The sequence below is a fragment of the Bos indicus genome, chromosome 28 (genome assembly GCF_029378745.1).
Source record: "Bos indicus isolate NIAB-ARS_2022 breed Sahiwal x Tharparkar chromosome 28, NIAB-ARS_B.indTharparkar_mat_pri_1.0, whole genome shotgun sequence".
NCBI lineage: Eukaryota > Metazoa > Chordata > Mammalia > Artiodactyla > Bovidae > Bos > Bos indicus.
Window position 1 is genome coordinate 45,608,649 of NC_091787.1, and position 17,723 is coordinate 45,626,371.

A 17,723-nucleotide genomic window follows, 5' to 3' on the forward strand; every position below is an offset into this window, starting at 1 on the left:
CCCATTACATCCTCAGGAGGGAGATGAGGTGGGAAGAATTACTCCCATTTGTAGATGCTCAAAGACGGTAAATAATGCATTCAAGACCACATAGCTAGGAAATGGTTCATCTGAGATCTCAACCCAGTCAGCTTGATTTTAAAATCATTTCTAATCACTGTACCACATTCTCCCAAACAAAGCCAGTATCTTCTGAATCCAAACATTATATTGTTTGGAGATTCAGACATATATGAGACAATTATGGATATATGCATGCGTGCTCAGTCACTTCAGTCATGTCTGACTCTGTAACCCCATGGACTGTAGCCCACCAGACTCCTCTATGCATGGAATTCTCCAGGCAAGAAGGCTGGAGTGGGTTGCCATTCCCTCTGCCAGAGGTTCTTCCCAACCCAGGGATCGAACCTAAGTCTCCTGCAATCCCTACAATGCAGGCAGATTCTTTACCACTGAGCCACGAGGGAAGCCTTTATGGGTATATACTAAGAATAAAATTCAGGATTTGAAAGAAAGGAGGGATTAAGAGCTGGGAAGAACACAAAGGCAGCCTTTCAGGTTATGTGGTAAGTTCATAGGTGTTCATTTTTGTATTAGGCTTCTTTACTGATATATGGTATATAAAACATGTATCAAATAATATGTAGAAGAAAAAACTCTAATGTCTTTTTCAAAACCTAAGTAGATACTCTCATGGGCAACAGTTTTCATCAAAAATAAGGTAAAAATAAATTCATTAGTCAGAATTAATGCACAGAATATTATACTAAGTTCTATCAGAGATTAGAAATAACAATCAATACAGGCATACATCAGAGATTTTGCAGGTTCCATTCCAGACCACAGAATAAAGCCAATATCACAATAAAGTCACACAAACTTTTTAGTTTCTCGGTGCATATAAAAGTTATATTTACCCTATACTGTAGTCTATTAAGTAGACAATAACATGCCTAAAACTGTACATACCTTAATTTAAGATAGTTTATTGCTAAAAAAATGTTGACCATCTGAACCTTCAGCAAATTGTAATCTTTTTGCTGGTGGAGGGTCTTGCCTAGATGTTGATAGATGCTGACTCATCAGAGTGGTGGGTGCTGAAGGTTAGAGTGACTTTCAAAATTTATTAGAATAAGACAAAAATGAAATTTCCACATTAATTGACTCTTCCTTTCATGAACAATTTCTCTGTGGCATGCAATGGTTTGGCAACATTTACCCACAATAGAAATTCTTTCCAAGTTGAAGTCAGTCCTCTCAAACTCTGCTATTATTTTACCAAGTTTATGTAATATTCTAAGTCTTTTGTTATCATTTCAACAATCTTCACAGCTTCTTCACCAGGAGTACATTCCATCTCTGGAAGCCACTTTCTTTACTCATCCATAAGAAGCAACTCCTCATTTGTTATAGTTGTATCATGAGATTGCACTATTTCAATCACATCTTCAGGTTCCACTGTTAATTCTAGATCTCTTGCTGTTTCCACCACTTCTGTAGCTACTTCCTCCCCTGAAGTCTTGAACCCCTCGTAGTCATTCATGAAGGTTGGAATCAACTTCTTTCAAACTCTTGTTCATGTTGACATTTTTTACCTCTTCCCATAAATCACAAATTTTTTTCTGCACTGTGGCATGGGGAAATCTTAGTTCCCTGACTGGGGATAGAACTCGGGAACCCCTGCATTGGGAACACAGAGTCTTAACCACTGCAACACCAGGGAAGTCCAAAAATGTTCTTAAAGACATGCACTTTGATGTGACTTCCTTCTTTAAACCTCATGAACCAGCCGCTGCTAGCTTCAAACTTCTCTTCTTCAGCTTATTCACCTCTCTCAGCCTTCACAGAATTAAAGAGAATTATGACTCATGGAGATGAAAATGAAAGTGACTAAGAAAACCAAAGAAAGAAATAAAGTGAAGTCGCTCAGTCGTGTTCGACTCTTTGCGACCCCATGGGCTGTAGCCCACCAGGCTCCTCCGTCCATGGGATTCTCCAGGCAAGAATACTGGAGTGGGTTGCCATTTCTTTCTCCAGGGGATCTTCCCCACTCAGGGATCGAACCCAGGTCTTCCGCATTGCAGGCAGATGCTTTAACCTCTGAGCCACCAAGAAAACCAAAGCATCCATCAATTACAATGAAGCCCTTTGGGAGTGTGCAGGATAGTAGACAAGTGGGTTGCGTAGGAAAGGCAGGCTGGAACCATGCTGCCCTTCTCTGCCTTGGTGTGGTGGCCTCCCCAGGTTCCCTGAGGGGTGAGCCAGGGTGTGGTCAGCAAGGCTGGTGCTGCAGGAGCACAGGCCAGCAGGGGACTGAGCAGGCTCTGTGCATACTCCCTCCCTCCCACTGATTCCTCAAGAAAGCACACATGTGTAGAAAAGAGAGCACGAGGTCCTTGCTCTGAATTAAGCTTTCACTTAAGGCAATGTTGTGGCTGGTTTGATCTTCTATCCAGAACACTAAAACTTTCTTCAGATCAGTAATAAGGCTGTTTCACTTTCTTATCATTCATGTGTTCATTGGAGTTCATTTCCTTCACGAACTTTTCCTTTGCATTTACGACTTGGCTGACTGTCACAGGAGGCCTAGTTTTGGGTCTGTCTTGGCTTTGGACATGCTTTCCTCACTAAGCTTAATCATTTCTAGCTTTTTATTTAAAATGAGAGACATGTGACTCTTCCTTTCACTCAAACACAGAGTCTATTGTAGTGTCGTTAACTGGCCTAAATTCAAGGTCCATGTGTCTCGGGGAATAGGAAGGCCAGAGGCAAGGAAGAGAGACAGGGAGACATCTGTCAGTAGAGCAGTCAGAACACACACAACATTTATCAAGTAAGTGGACTGTCTTACATGGGTGTGGTCCCTGGAGTTCCAAAACAATTGCAATGATGACATCAAAGATCACTGATCACCAAAACAAATATAATAATAATGAAAACATTTGAAATATTGCAAGAATTACCAAAACGTGACACAGAGACACAAAGTGAGAAAATGCTGTTCAAATCTGCTCAACACAGGGTTGCCACAAAATTTCAATTTGTTTAAAAAAAAAAATCTGTAAAGCCCAATAAAGTGAAGTGTAATAAAAGAGGTATGCCTGTCTAAAATTCCTGTTTGCATAATACAAAAGATAAGGAGGCCAGGCTAAGGCATATAGAAATGACTGATCATGCTAGAGACTTTATTAGAATCACCTGCCTATGGTTTATTTTGCAAGGATTTTCTCTAGTCCAGGGAGAGGATGCTCAGAAGACCAGAATCCCAAGCCCACTGCCAGGGCTGCACTTTTCAGTCCTGCCTGTAGTTCCCGGCCTGACTGCCACCAGCCTCGTCAGTGCTGCTGCCTGCCCACCTGCAAGCTCCAGAGGAAATCCACCCTTGTCACCCAGGGGTCAACAGCCACGGGGCCTGAGGAGAACACTCGGGTGAGGAGGAGTCTTATTCCTTCTGCTTCTGGACTCCTCTCACAAAGGAAAGGTAAGTCCCCTCAGGATAGACCCTTTCCAAAGGTAAATGCAGCCAACACTATTCACAGGCACAGGGAACACTCCTCTTTTGCAAATACAAACGAGCCGTAAGTCCACTCCAGTGGCCCTGCAGGAAAGGCAAGTCCTTGAAGGCAGGCCCTGCTCACGGAGCCCAGCCTGGAGCAGTGCTCACAGGACAGGTACAAAGAGACACCAGGAAGTGAGGTTTGCCTTCACCACCTCTGCGTCTTCTGCCTTGAGGATTCCAGGGCCCACTCTCCAAGGTCTGGGTCCTATAGACCATGCCCACCTTCTGGATTCCTGCCACACCCTTCCCCATCCTCTACCACCAGTGTCTCCCACGTCAGATCATTTCTTCCTCTAAGAGAATAAGCACTATCTCAGGAGTTAGGTGGGAAAGTGTCCATAGCTAATAGGTAACTGGTGGCAACGGATGCACAGGACTGGGCATCCACTGTAAAGAAAACAAACTTGTAGGCACATTTTAATCGAGCAAACTTTCACCGATACTTACATTGTAGAGAAATGCATTTCAACTGGTTTAAATCCAACACCATGAAGGCAGAAATTATGGCACCAAATGTTCTCTCTTCGATTATACTAAGATTAACTTATATCCCTACGTAATCTACAGTTACCACTTTTCCAGGCTTTGCTGCAGTGTGTATCAGAGTGTACAGTTTTTCAACATTGGATATAATTCTTAAATTGATGAGAAGGAAAAAACAGACTTTGAGCCAACAAATGTTATCATATCCAGTAAATACTGTATAAAAACAAAATCTACTCTGAACACTGATCCTCAAAACCAGGACACCAAAACATTAGGTGCTGTGCTAATTACAGAATCAAGTACTGATCACATTGATTGAAAGCTTCTTAAATGAAGGTTTCAATCAATAATATGCTTTAAGTCAAAACAATATTCCAACCACTTGATTTCAAGCAAAGTAGATTTTATGTTTAGAGACACCAATGAAATGTGGTTCATTTATAAATACAGAAGAAACCAGACATCACTGCATCAACACAAAAATAAAAAAATACAAGAAGAAATACAAAATTTGGTCAACTTTGCTGTTCTCTTGGCTGCTTAAATCCCACAGTATTTGCCAATATAGCTAAAAGATGCTAACTCTTGAAAGCCTGTGTTTCCAGGCATTTCCTGTCGACTATACAGGAACACTGTACACTGTGCTTTATGAACAGCGCTCTCCCTTCCTGTGCAGCTATTCACTCGATCCTGTGAAGCCACAGTGAAGGGAGCACACAATGAGGGGAACAGGTGAATGTGGACGTCACCACACGCACCACAAAATTATAGGATTTTAAGTCGCAAGATGAAAAAGACACTGATTCTGCTTTAAAACAAGGTTTACAGGAAATTACCACTGGAATTTCATGGAAATGGCTACTAATGTAAAAGTCAAAGTGAATGACCCAAGCCAGCTTGATGTGCTGAATCCAGCACAACCTTCACACTCAATCTCCCTGATAATAAGCTCAGTGATAATAAATCCTTGCACACCACTATTTTATACATTAGTAAAGGCCTAGTCCAGGAAAAGGAAGTGAACTGAACTGAACCTCATTTACCGGAAACACAAGACATCATATGATCTCTGCACAGTCCTGTCTGTTCACCCACTTCTCAATCTATAATACTCAGTGGGCCATCCTGAAAATCAACAAAGTAAGTTGATTTTGTCACTATCTTTCAAAGGAGCCCATGCCAATTAAAAGGAAGCCAAATTCTCTAAACCTTAAATGAATATTAAGTCCAAGATCTACCCCAGGCTCCCCTATGGGGGATAAGATTAGTATAAACCCACAGTATAACAGTGTATTGCTCTATTTGATGGGGGGAGGGGAGACACACAGGTAAGAAAAGTCAATTAAAGGACTAGGAATGCAGGGGGCAATAATGTTAAAATAGTAATACAAAAAAGGAATAACCGCAATCATTTTCTTAGGAGAACTCGATTCATGGAAGGAAAGCTAACTGCTATAGCAAAAAAAAAAAAAAAAAAAAAAAAAAAACTGTATGAAGTGAAATTGGTTTCAATAATGTTAGTAAAGAATATATTCCAGAAAGTAGCAGTAAGCAGAATGTAAAATTCTGACAGCAATTGAATAGACCAGTCCCAGATGGTTAGGTTGAGGCCAACACGTAATGTGGGCAAAGCTTGGTCTATGGGGATTTGGATGACTCCTGGAGAAATATTACACTGTGCATAAGCCAAACTGAACTGTTTTCATATCTGTTATAAAGCTTCATAAAGTGCTGTTTCTACAAGCACTTCAGTTTCACAGCAAGAGTGGTATAGGATATCTAAACACACAAGAGGACATCCATGCTAGATATCTAAGTCCCAGTATAATGATACACACAACCCAAAATGATTAGACTGCCATCACATCTAGGGCTTTCTGCATCTTGAGGCGGTGGTTGTGGAAAGCATGGACCTCAGTATCAATATATAGACAGGAGCCATCATTTCCTTCTATATGTGTTTTGTATTTTTTCTTCATTTTTCTAAGTCAGTTCTTCTGTTACTATCATTTCTGAGCCAAATTGGTAAAAATAAAATTGTAATCACTAAATATAGAACCCCTCTGTCAATCAAGGCATTTAAACTTCAATCTTCTGGGGCAAGGAAAGCAGTGTGGGACATTTAAAACTCTGATTTACAAACAAGGTGGTCAAAAATGTTCCTGGCTTAAACACTCACAACTTTCCTAAACAGGTCATTATAAGAGTTCTAGCTAAAGTTTGTGTCAAAGCTACTATGAGAAAATTCTGGTTATGGGAATGGCGTGAACAGTCCAATAAGTTCCCTATGACTTCATGCCACTCACTGAATCCCCACAAGGACTGAACAGTGCGGTACCAGTGACAGAACCTAGCACAAACTCTGCTTTCATGAATGATATCTTTGCACCATCTTTTGCATGAAATTGGTCCCTAACTTCTGCATCAAGCTCACTCATCAGTATTTCCTGGATTTGATCCAGCTGACTGATTACCCAAGTCTCTGGGAAATCCAGAGTATACCAGTATGAACTCTCAGAATTCATCTGTCCTATACAATACACTGCTGCATTTGGGAAAATTACATTAAGAAACTATTTCTTCCTGTAAATTCCAGGGTGGGTTCCTTTGATGAGATGGCTTCATTAAATTCTTTGGAGAATAAAAGAAATTTGAACTGAGTCAAAATCACTATAATTCTGTGCAAGGTTCAACAGGGAAACCAGTGCTTTCAGCAGAAGGTGGTACCACACATCTTTGTCTCTTGGAGACAAACATGCCATTCTTACTGAATATATAAGTTTCAGTTTTTGCCACACTCATGACTAACTACAAAACATCTTTCAAAAATATATCCCACTGGAATCATGGGGTGATTTGAAGATTCATCAGATCCTTGGTTTGTGACAGGTTGCTGCTGGGAGAACCAAAAGTCCAGCAGCTTCTTGGATCCTTTAAAAAAAAAATGTGCAACTTCCATCACCATAAGACTAGCAAACAACCAAAAGCCACAGAAAATCAACTAAATCCTTTCTCTCCTTGCTGTGAGTGCCACCAATTACTTCAACTGTGTTACCAAAATTCAGTCTCCTTTTATTGCTTTAATTTTATATTGACTCTTTTTTAAGGAAAGAATTAATAATATTTACCTGGACTTTCTTTTTTTTCTTTTGAGGGCAGAGAGAGACGAAAGATCACGAGTTTGTTGGAAACAGAGGCAGACACAGTTCCATGTCTCAGCGTCCCCTGATTGCCATCTGAGGGGGAGAGCTGGCAGCTAGCAAGTGACCTGCGTGTGATGGGGGTGGGGCGGGTGCAGCCCTAAGTGATGACCCTGAGTGCCAGACACTTATCTCGAGACACTTAGCACAGCAGCTAGGGGTTCTGCTGGGCCAGTAGTCAGGCTCGCAGTGGTTCCCCCAGCAGAGGGTGTGGTGAGAGGTGGGTTGCAATTTCTCCCAGGGCCCTTCAGGCCCTGGGGCCGTGGGGCCGCCAGATGCCCTGGGGGCTGGGTCAGGCCAAGGGCTGTGTCCTGCAGAGCTGAACACAGAGCTGGCTGTGTCTCTGCCACATCCGCCCACTGGCCAGGCCCAGGACTCGATGCAGCAGGGAGCATCCCCCCACCATCCCCACTTCTGTGACCTAACGGCAAGGCAGTCTCCATGGGTTGCCATCCATGAAGGTCTCAGCAACTGGACTATATGGATACTGCCATTAAAATAGCTTCAAACAGTGTCAGTCTCTCTGTTCAAGTTTCAAAAATTGGTCCAGCTTAGGTCAGCAGGCTACCCCTAGGAGGTGACCAGAGGTCAGGGTTAAGTTGCAAGGACACTGCATCTCATTCCTTCAGGTCGTCCTCTGTGGCCGGGGCCATCCTCCAAAAAGGGCAATTGTTGTGAGCTAGGAATTCACTTGATTGGTATTTGCTACAACATGTGCTTCTATTGGTACAAGTGATTATCTCCAGTTGAAATGAAAAACCTAAGGGCCGCTGGGTCCTGGGTGCCTGGCTCCCTCAGTTATGACAGCTGGGTAGGGTCTGTGGGATCTAGCCCTGCTGCTGCTGCTGCTAAGTCGCTTCAGTCATGTCCGACTCTGTGTGACCCCATAGACGGCAGCCCACCAGGCTCCCCCGTCCCTGGGATTCTCCAGGCAAGAACACTGGAGTGGGTTGCCACCTCCTTCTCCAAAACGTGAAAGTGAAAAGTGAAAGGGAAGTCGCTCAGTCGTGTCTGACTCTTCACGACCCCATGGACTGCAGCCTACCAGGCTCCTCCATCCATGGGATTTTCTAGGCAAGAGTACTGGAGTGGGGTGCCATTACCTTCTCTGCTAGCCCTGCAGGCACCCCATCTAAGATCTGACTCTTCGGCCGGACTTAGCACTGGTGGGAGGACCCAGACTGGGTGGTGGACCAATCCTCTCAGGCAGGCTAACTGTTCTGCACGGGCACCTCCCTCCCTTAGTCAAGGCCTGGACCTCAGAGGGTGAAAGCCAAGCCTTGGGACTTGGCCTTTCTTACCAGAACTGAGAATAATATTTGTTTTGGTGAGGTTTACAGGAATATCATGACCTGACCTCAAAAAACAGAGGGTCTGACACCAAGAAGTTTGCAACAGCTAACCACATCTCTTCCTCACCTTCTTATAAAAGGGCTTTGCTGCATGAGCCACCCATTTCCTTGCGTGGCCCTGCAGTAAAATTTTCTCTGCTCCAAACTCTGACATTTTGGTATTATTTGGTCTCGCTGGGTGTTGGGCACAGAGTTGAGTTCAATAACACATCTAAGGTCACACAAAGATTTTGCACTGGACCTCATTCCCAGTTCAGCCTCCCTCACCACCAGAGCATAAAGAGTCCTATTCCTAAACACAATCCCCTTTCAAACACCAACCTTATACAGCTGAATGTGACCTTGCTATACCTTGTTCAAACTCGCCCCTGCACAGCAGTGGAAAGCAGCGCAGTCCCTGCTCCTGTCTGACCGTGGCGCTGCAGTCAGCTGGTCGGGAGTCCTTACCTGTGCGGAGTAGCCCTCCTTTATGACCTCAAAGATAGCTTCATTTTCTGAGACTTTCTACCCCATGTCTCATCCATAGTCATTCCCTCTCCTTTTTATTCCCCAAATGAGCACCTCCAAAATAAAGGAGGGGGTCGGGGCACAGTGCTGCATGTGTCGAGAGGGATAAGGGAATGATGGAGAGTAAGTGGTGTGAGGAGGGAAAATCAGGCAGACAGCAGAGGTTGCACGTCCTTCCCCTGGGTGAAGGACAGGCTGTGGTGGCACACTCTGGGGGCTGGGCTGTGCCCTGAAGCAGAAGGAAACGGCGCAGGAATCTCCCTATGCCTTCGTTTTGCTCCCTGTGTCCTAAGCTCCTCTGTGTCTGCATCCCCAAACTCAACAGTCCCTAGCACATAGGCTGTCCATGACAGGCTGTGTTTGGCCTTTCATGGGAACTATAGGATATGCCGCGATGCCTCCCCAGTCAGAGCAATGACAAGGCCTGTCTCAGGAGCATGAGGTGCTGCTGTGAAACACGCAGTCCTCTTGACGCGTTACAGAAGGATCCTGGGGGCTGAGTAAGTCTGTGACTCCTTTACAAGTCCTCATCCTAGTTTACAACTTCATTCTCTCCAATATTTCCATCAAGTAATCAAGTAATAACAGATGAATCCAAAGAGACGGTGAGTCACTGTGTCCACTGAATGCTAGGCTGTCTGGAGCACCAGAGGCCCCTGGGCACACTCCGGGTCCCAGTAGTGCCAGAGGGAAATCTTGATCCACTGTTTTTAAATCAATAACCTAGATTTTTTAAAAATAGTTCAAAATAGACAGAAAAAAGCCTTGCATAATCATTTTGTAGCAGTATCTCTGTCAAACCAGTGAGCAATGATAGCTTCCCAGAGCTCTTATCTTATCTGTCCAAAATTACTCTTATCTATTCCAAATTAAAGGAAGTTTCCATTTCAGCAAGTTGGAGCAATTCAGAGAAGTAATAATCTGACCTTAGGCAAAGAAAATTAGAAGTTGATCTTTCTCCATTTCTTCTTTTAACCAAGGTTCTCTCCCCTTTGGATTTTATAAGGGCCACGGACCACTGCAGAGGTCCCAAGCCAATTTCCACTTGTTTATGGGACAGAGAAAACATCAAGCACATGATGGAGAAAATCTCAAATGTCCTTTACTTCTGTTCAAGCACAATGAAGCCCCTTCAAGGTCCACACACTGAGCCAAAAGTAGAGGCTGGGGATGGGGAGGAGGGAGTCAGAGACGGATAAGAACGAGGCCTTCCTTCTAAGAGCTCACAGTCCAGTGAGAAAGCAAGCCCAAGACACAAGGCCCACCAGGATGTGAACAAAACTATGGGGAGGGGTTGGTGACTGACAAGATCTGGAAAAGCTCCTGGGGGAGGTGGGATTAGAGCTATTTCTCAGCAGTGAGACGGTGGACTGTAGGAAAACATTTGCATGGAAGTAAAATAGGCAATGCTCAAAAAATAGACCAATGTAGTAGAAATGTGGAGTGCAGAAAGATTGAAATGTCCACAGTCAGGAAGAAATGGTTTCCAATCAGCATCCCTGACCATGACCCCATCCCTAGGTCTCGGGCATCTAGAGTGAAGAGAGATAGAGTGAAGTCGTTCAGTTGTGTCTGACTCTTTGCGACCCCATGGACTGTAGCCTACCAGGGTCCTCCATCCATGGAATTTTCTAAGCAAGAGTACTGGAGGGAGTTGCCATTTCCTTCTCCAGGGGCATCTAGAAAGAACACCAAATTTGCCAGCAGCACAGAGTCGGACACGACTGAAGCGACTTAGCAGCAGCAGCAGCAGCATGATCCTTCTAGGCTCCTTGTACTGCACTGGTGATCTGAAAGTACCTGCCAGCCTCACCTGACCACTTAAAAAGCAATTTTCTGGCCCATGTCAGTGGCTCAATGGAGATACTGCAGCATAGAAAGCTTCTTCCGGAAATCAGAGCAAGTTTTCAAAGAGATCTGGTGCCGAGTCATGAACTGCAAAGGGAAGGTGCCCTGATGCGACAGAGCTGCCTCAATGAAGGTGCCTGCCAGCAGCTCTCCAGGTCCTCTGCGGCGTCTCTGAAAGGCTGTAGGCCTGCACGTCTGCCTCTGGAACTGCTCCTAACGACAGTTTTCCACCGAGGAGGCAAACAGGATCGAAAGATCGCTGTCACTCCCTTCTCAACTAAAGCAAAACACATTAAAATAGGTTCTCACATAATTTATGATAAAGCAGAGTTGGTGAAAGAGAAATGTACATGCCATTTGAGTAAGAAAATTTACTGAGTGTAATTTTGTCCCAAAGTTCTGTCTTATTTTCAAATAGTGGGCACAATTTCTCTAGTGATTTCCAAAATGCTCTCCCAGTTACCTAAGTTTTGTTCAGTATAGTAACATTTTAATGTATTGGTTTTTTATTCTTAATTTTAAGGTGTATTTTTTTAATTTTATTTGTATTGCTAAGTAAACCGTATAGTTAATAATTCATATCAATATCTAAGGTGACTTGACTAGTTGGAAGAGGAACATTTTCTCCTGTTGTATTCGTGACTGTCAGTGTTTGAACAACTAATCTGGGATGGAAGGGAGGCTGGGAAAACACGCATCTTGCCCCTTGCACGTATGTTTGCTGGTATCCCCCGGCAAGAATCCTGGAATGGGTCACCACTTTCTCCTCCAGGGGATTTACCCGACCCAGGAATCGAACCTGTGTCTCCTGAGTCTCATTGCAGGTGGATTCTTTACCACTGAGCCACCAGGGAAGCCCATCTTGCCCCTTGCTGACTGGTAATATATGTCAGTCACGTACATCCCAAGGGGCTCGATGTCCCACTCTGTAAAATAGGGCCAGTTACACTGCCAACCCTCATGCTGTTGGAAGTACCAAGTGTAATACCTTACAGAAATATTCTCTACAGTATCCAGTTTTTTTGTTTCTTTATGGAAAAGGAGGTAAGGCTGTATCTAGAACTCTTACCAGGTACCATTTTCTGCAGAAACATAAATATATGTTTAAATCATGCATACCTAGTCCCTTCTATTTTTCTCTTTCAGAGTTACTAGTTGCTTTTATACGTAGGTTTTGTCAGATTAACTTGAAAAGTATCTTGAGAAGTCAAGGTGGTCCTGAGTTGAGAGTTTGATGCTTCTCCTGGAGAAATATGCAGGTATGCACCTCTGGGTGAGAAGTGACTGGTTTTGGAAAGAGCAGTCAGCACGCCCTTTCTGTAACTGCACCCGCTCAGGATGGGCTGGACCACACCATCACGATAAGCAGAATATTCGGTGAATCGGACACTTAGCCTTTGGTTTCAGGCCTGCTGTACTGTCAGGAAACGCAGACTACGCATGTCTATGAAAGGATTTGCCCCACTCTGGTTACACATCGGGTGGAGTGCAGGCAGGCTGGGTCCCAGGAGAAAAAATAAAGGTGGAGCAGACCTCAGTGCCCTTATGAGCCCCAGTGTCCACGGTGAGAGACCAGCGCCATGAGGCACAGACTCGGTCTGTTTTGTTCCCACTAGATCTGCAGCCCAGCCCAGTGCTGGCGTGCCTGGGTCTGAATAAAAGCCAGTCGGTGATATTGCTGAATATCAAGCAGTCGAAGTGGTCTCTACACCAACTGGCATGACAGATTTTGGGTCTGAGTCAACACTTATTGATCCCAAAGTCTATTAATGCTTGGTGGGAGGATGAGGCATTAAACTCTTGACTTGTTGCACAGGTCCTGGGGGAAATGATCTCTGCTCCGCAACCCCTTACCTGGACCCCAGCACGGGAGGATGTGACTAACTAGCGCCTGGTAGGTGTCTGGGAAGAGCTGAGGGCAGCTGCGAGGTTATGGCCGGGCACACGCCCCACCCGCATTCCACCGCTGAGAAATCCTCTATTTATTAGGCTGCCTCAAGCATTACTTTTGTATTTTTTTACTTCTCTTGTAGGGTCTAACTTTAGTTAGGCTAGTGGAAAGTTTTATGGGCTCCTTCCCACTCCTGCCTCCTCAACAGTGCTTCAATAAGCTACTGCTCCCTGAAGAGCCAGTCCTGTGCCCTCCAGGCCAAACTGACCAGGGCAGGACTCAGGCTCTTCCCCAGCCCACAGCTCCGCCCACACTGGGCGAAGATGACTTGCACTAAGGTTGCTTTTATGCACCAAATTCCACAGATGGAAGAGCCTGGTGGACTACAGTTTCCATGGGATCGAAAAGAGTCAGACACGCCTGAGCACAACCCCACTCCACTCAGTGATTTTTAGTAGGGTCTTCTGTTTTCTCAACTTTATAATTTTCAGTTGGTTCCAAGGACTTTTTCATCACTTCACTGGTTCCTGGACTAAATAATTAGAAGGCAGTTTAGAAACTTCAAATAGATTTGGCCCAGATGTTCATGGTCTTGGGAAAAACTGACTCTATAAATTGTAGAATAAGAAGTTTATGCTCATAGAACTGTACAAAACAGAGTGAACCCTAATACAAGCTACAGACTTCAGTTAGTAACTTCTCAATACTGTTTCATCAATTGTAACAAATGTACCAACCACACTAACGCAAGATGTTAATAATGGGAGACACTGGGTAGGAAGGAGATGTGGGAACTCTACATAATTCTCTGCTTAACTTTTTATGAACCTAAAACAACTCTAAAAAAATTATTAGTCTATTAATTAAAAAATAATAAAGTGGGCAAGTTGAGTAGATAAGAGTATCAATGAAACAAAAGTAGCCAATCATTGGTAATTTTTGAAGCTGAACGATGGTCCATGAATGGGGGTTCATTATATCATTCTATGTCTATTTTTTATTTTAAAAAATAAAGATTTTTAAAATCTTATGCTATTTCAATAGCATGTCTTTTCTTATTGTAAAAATAACTCATACACATTGTACGCATATGAAAAATATTAGAAAGTACCTATAATGGATTCACTCAAAGATATCACCTATAGCATTTTAGCAGGGACATATATACAAATAACAAAACTGATATCATACAAAATAAGAAGTTTTAATACTACCATTTTTTAAAACTTAGTATCACCATAAACATCTTCTCATGTCTTAAAATAGCTCCAAAAACATGCTTTTAAATAGGCTCAGTAAGGTTTCAAATCCTGAAAGATGATGCTGTGAAAGTTCTGCACTCAATATGCCAGCAAATTTGGAAAAGTCAGCAGTGGCCACAGGACTGGAAAAGGTCAGTTTTCATTCCAATCCCAAAGAAAGGCAATGCCAAAGAATGCTCAAACTACCACACAATTCACTCATCTCACATGCTAGTAAAGTAATGCTCAAAATTCTCCAAGCCAGGCTTCAGCAATATGTGAACCATGAACTTCCTGATGTTCAAGCTGGTTTTAGAAAAGGCAGAGGAACCAGAGATCAAATTGCCAACATCTGCTGGATCATGGAAAAAGCAAGAGAGTTCCAGAAAAACATCTATTTCTGCTTTATTGACTATGCCAAAGCCTTTGACTGTGTGGATCACAGTAAACTGTGGAAAATTCTGAAAGAGATGGGAATACCAGACCACCTGACCTGCCTCTTGAGAAATCTGTATGCAGGTCAGGAAGCAACAGTTAGAACTGGACATGGAATAACAGACTGGTTCCAAATAGAAATAGGAGTACATCAAGGCTGTATGTTATCACCCTGCTTATTTAAATTATATGCAGAGCACATCATGAGAAACGCTGGACTGGAAGAAACACAAGCTGGAATCAAGATTGCTGGGAGAAATATCAATCACCTCAGATATGCAGATGACACCATCCTTATGGCAGAAAGTGAAGAGGAACTAAAGAGCCTCTTGATGAAGGTGAAAGAGGAGAGTGAAAAAGTTGGCTTCAAGCTCAACATTCAGAAAACTAAGATCATGGCATCTGGTCCCATCACTTCATGGGAAATAGATGGGGAAACAGTGGAAACAGTGTCAGACTTTATGTTTTTGGGCTCCAAAATCACTGCAGATGATGACTGCAGCCACGAAATTAAAAGACGCTTACTCCTTGGAAGGAAAGTTATGACCAACCTAGACAGCATATTCAAAAGCAGAGACATTACTTTGCCAATAAAGGTCCATCTAGTCAAGGCTATGGTTTTTCTTGTGGTCATGTATGGACGTGAGAGTTGGACTGTGAAGAAGGCTGAGCGCTGAAGAACTGATGCTTTTGAACTGTGGTGTTGGAGAAGACTCTTCCAATCAGTCCATTCTGAAGGAGATCTGCCCTGGGATTTCTTTGGAAGGACTGATGCTGAAGCTGAAACTCCAGTACTTTGGCCACCTCATGCGAAGAGTTGACTCATTGGAAAAGACTCTGATGCTGGGAGGGATTGGGGGCAGGAGGAGAAGGGGACGACAGAGGATGAGATGGCTGGATGGCATCACTGACTCGATGGACGTGAGTCTGAGTGAACTCCGGGAGTTGGTGATGGACAGGGAGGCCTGGCGTGGTGCGATTCATGGGGTCACGAAGAGTCAGACACGACTGAGCGACTGAACTGAAGTGAACTGACTGAAGGTTTCGTATTACGGCCATACTATATACAGACTAGAAATTAAATAGCTACCTGTGTAGCCCTCATCCCACATGGCTGGGACTGTCAGAGGTGTGAGATTTGCAATGACACCTAATCCTGCCACCGAGAAGACCATTTGGCCTCGGCCCCCAGCTGCTGAATCTCTCACGCTTCAAGTTGTAAATGCACTTCAGGGCTATTTAACAACATGGAAGAGGCACTTTGCTTCTTCATCACACAACCTCATGTGGATTTGCTATTTACAAAATGGAAGACAGACAGGATTTGCGTGTTTAGAGCCCTGGCATGTGTGCAGTGCTCTCTGAGGGTGCCCAAGGATAAAGGCAGTTTTCCTGGCACACACTGAAGCAGTCTGACCCTTCCCTCCCACTCAAGAAAGCACATCAGAGGTCAAATTAACGAGAGTGATGTTATGGCAATAAATTTCACTTAGAAACTGTAGCAAGTCTTTGAAATCAACCTCAACCCCCTACAGCACCTAGAGGGGTGACCCACGGGCTCCAGGAAGACCCTGCCAGTCCACACAAGATAGATCTTCTCAGGTAACCACCCAGCTCACGGCATAGAGATTCACAATTAAAGTAGGATTGCAAGGGGACCAAACAGCCAAGTAGTTAGAATGCACGCTGGCCAGAGGGTGTTACGTTTGACTGTAGATCATATAATCAGTGCGACTTCTAATCAGATCTGGAAGAAGCTGGTTCTTACTGCATGAGCCAGTTCTCCCCGAGGCTGAGCAGACACAGGTGCCAGCCCACCCGACCTTTGCCAAAGGTATTTCCTTCCACAAAGCTGGAGAGAAAAGAAGGCTTAAAACTTTAAATTCGAGGAAAAGTGTTTTCCAAAATTCATGTCTCTTGCCAAGATATCGGACGCTTTATCTTGGAGAGTTTATCTAATCAGACAAGTAGAATATGCTCTGTGATGTGAACACGAGAAGCAGAATTAGGCATTGGCTCTGTCCCATTGGATCTGTGGGACCTGGGAGGCCCCAGCCCCACTGGGCTCCGTGTGTCCAGATGACGGGAAGTCTTTCAGATCAACTTTTCTGGGAAAGAGGAATCTATCGAGCAAATTTCTGAGGATCATTGTACAGCAGGCTTTCCCGGGCACCTAGAGGGAGGTGCCTATCACGTGAACTGGCAGCACGGGAAGAGTCGCATGGACAGCCCAGAAGGCCATGAGGTTGAGCAGTGGAGGCATCAGAGATCCAAGCTGTCGGCTCAGAGAGAAGAGAAAATGTTCACCCAAGAGCAGCCACACCTCCTGGCCTGGAGAGGGCAGAGAGAGGAGCTGATGGGAAGGGCACTCGTGCGATGCAGGAGCTACAACTGTGGCCACCCCACAGGCACGCTCATCTTCTGTTACCCCTTGAGATGCGAGAAACAGCATCCCATCGACAGCCGTGTCACACTTCTCATTAAATTTTATTGATTTGTCTACTTGTTTATTTTCGGCTATGCTGGTCTTTACTGCCACGTGGCTTTCCTCTAGCTGTGGTAGGGGATTCTTGTTGCTGGTCTTTACTGCCACGTGGCTTTCCTCTAGCTGTGGTGGGGAGTTCCTGTTGCAGTGGCTTCTCTTGTGCAGCACAAGCTCTAGGGCACGTGGCCTTCAGCAGTTGTGGCGCAAGGGCTCGATAGCTGTGGCTCCCGGGCTCAAAACACAGGCTCAGTAATGGTGGCACACAGGCTTAGCGGCTCTGAGGCAAGTGGGATCTTCCCAGATCAGGGATGCAATCTGTGCCTCCTGCATCAGCCACTGAGCCACCAGGGAAGCCCCCTCTCCACACTGTTAAGAAACAGTCCTCTTCTTTAATGAAGATCTGTTTCATGCAAAAGGATCTCAGATCTCTGGCACTGAGGTCTGTGGGAATAACCCCAGGTTCAGTCAGCACTTCCTTGGATCTGATCCAGGGACAGAGGGGACTTAAAATTATTACCCTGCCTCAAAAAGAAGTCAGTAGCAAACTTGAAAGTATAGAGACAGAGGTTGAGGGAGAAAGGTTGCCAGCACTCTGGCTACAAATGCTCGGCAGAGCAGCTTCCCCGGGACAGCGTGCTTTCACTCTCTCGGCCCCTCACACTGAAGTGGGTGAGAACGTGACACTCTTGCATCCCCCATGGCAGAGGCTGGGCACGTAG

The 17,723-nt window shown here is 44.5% G+C and overlaps 1 pseudogene; it reads right to left on the bottom strand.

Annotated features, from left to right (window-relative positions):
• Positions 1 to 6,051: 6,051 nt before the first annotated feature.
• Positions 6,052 to 7,168, bottom strand: LOC109553703 (S-adenosylmethionine decarboxylase proenzyme-like; annotated as a pseudogene).
• Between the last annotated feature and the right edge of the window lie 10,555 nt (positions 7,169 to 17,723).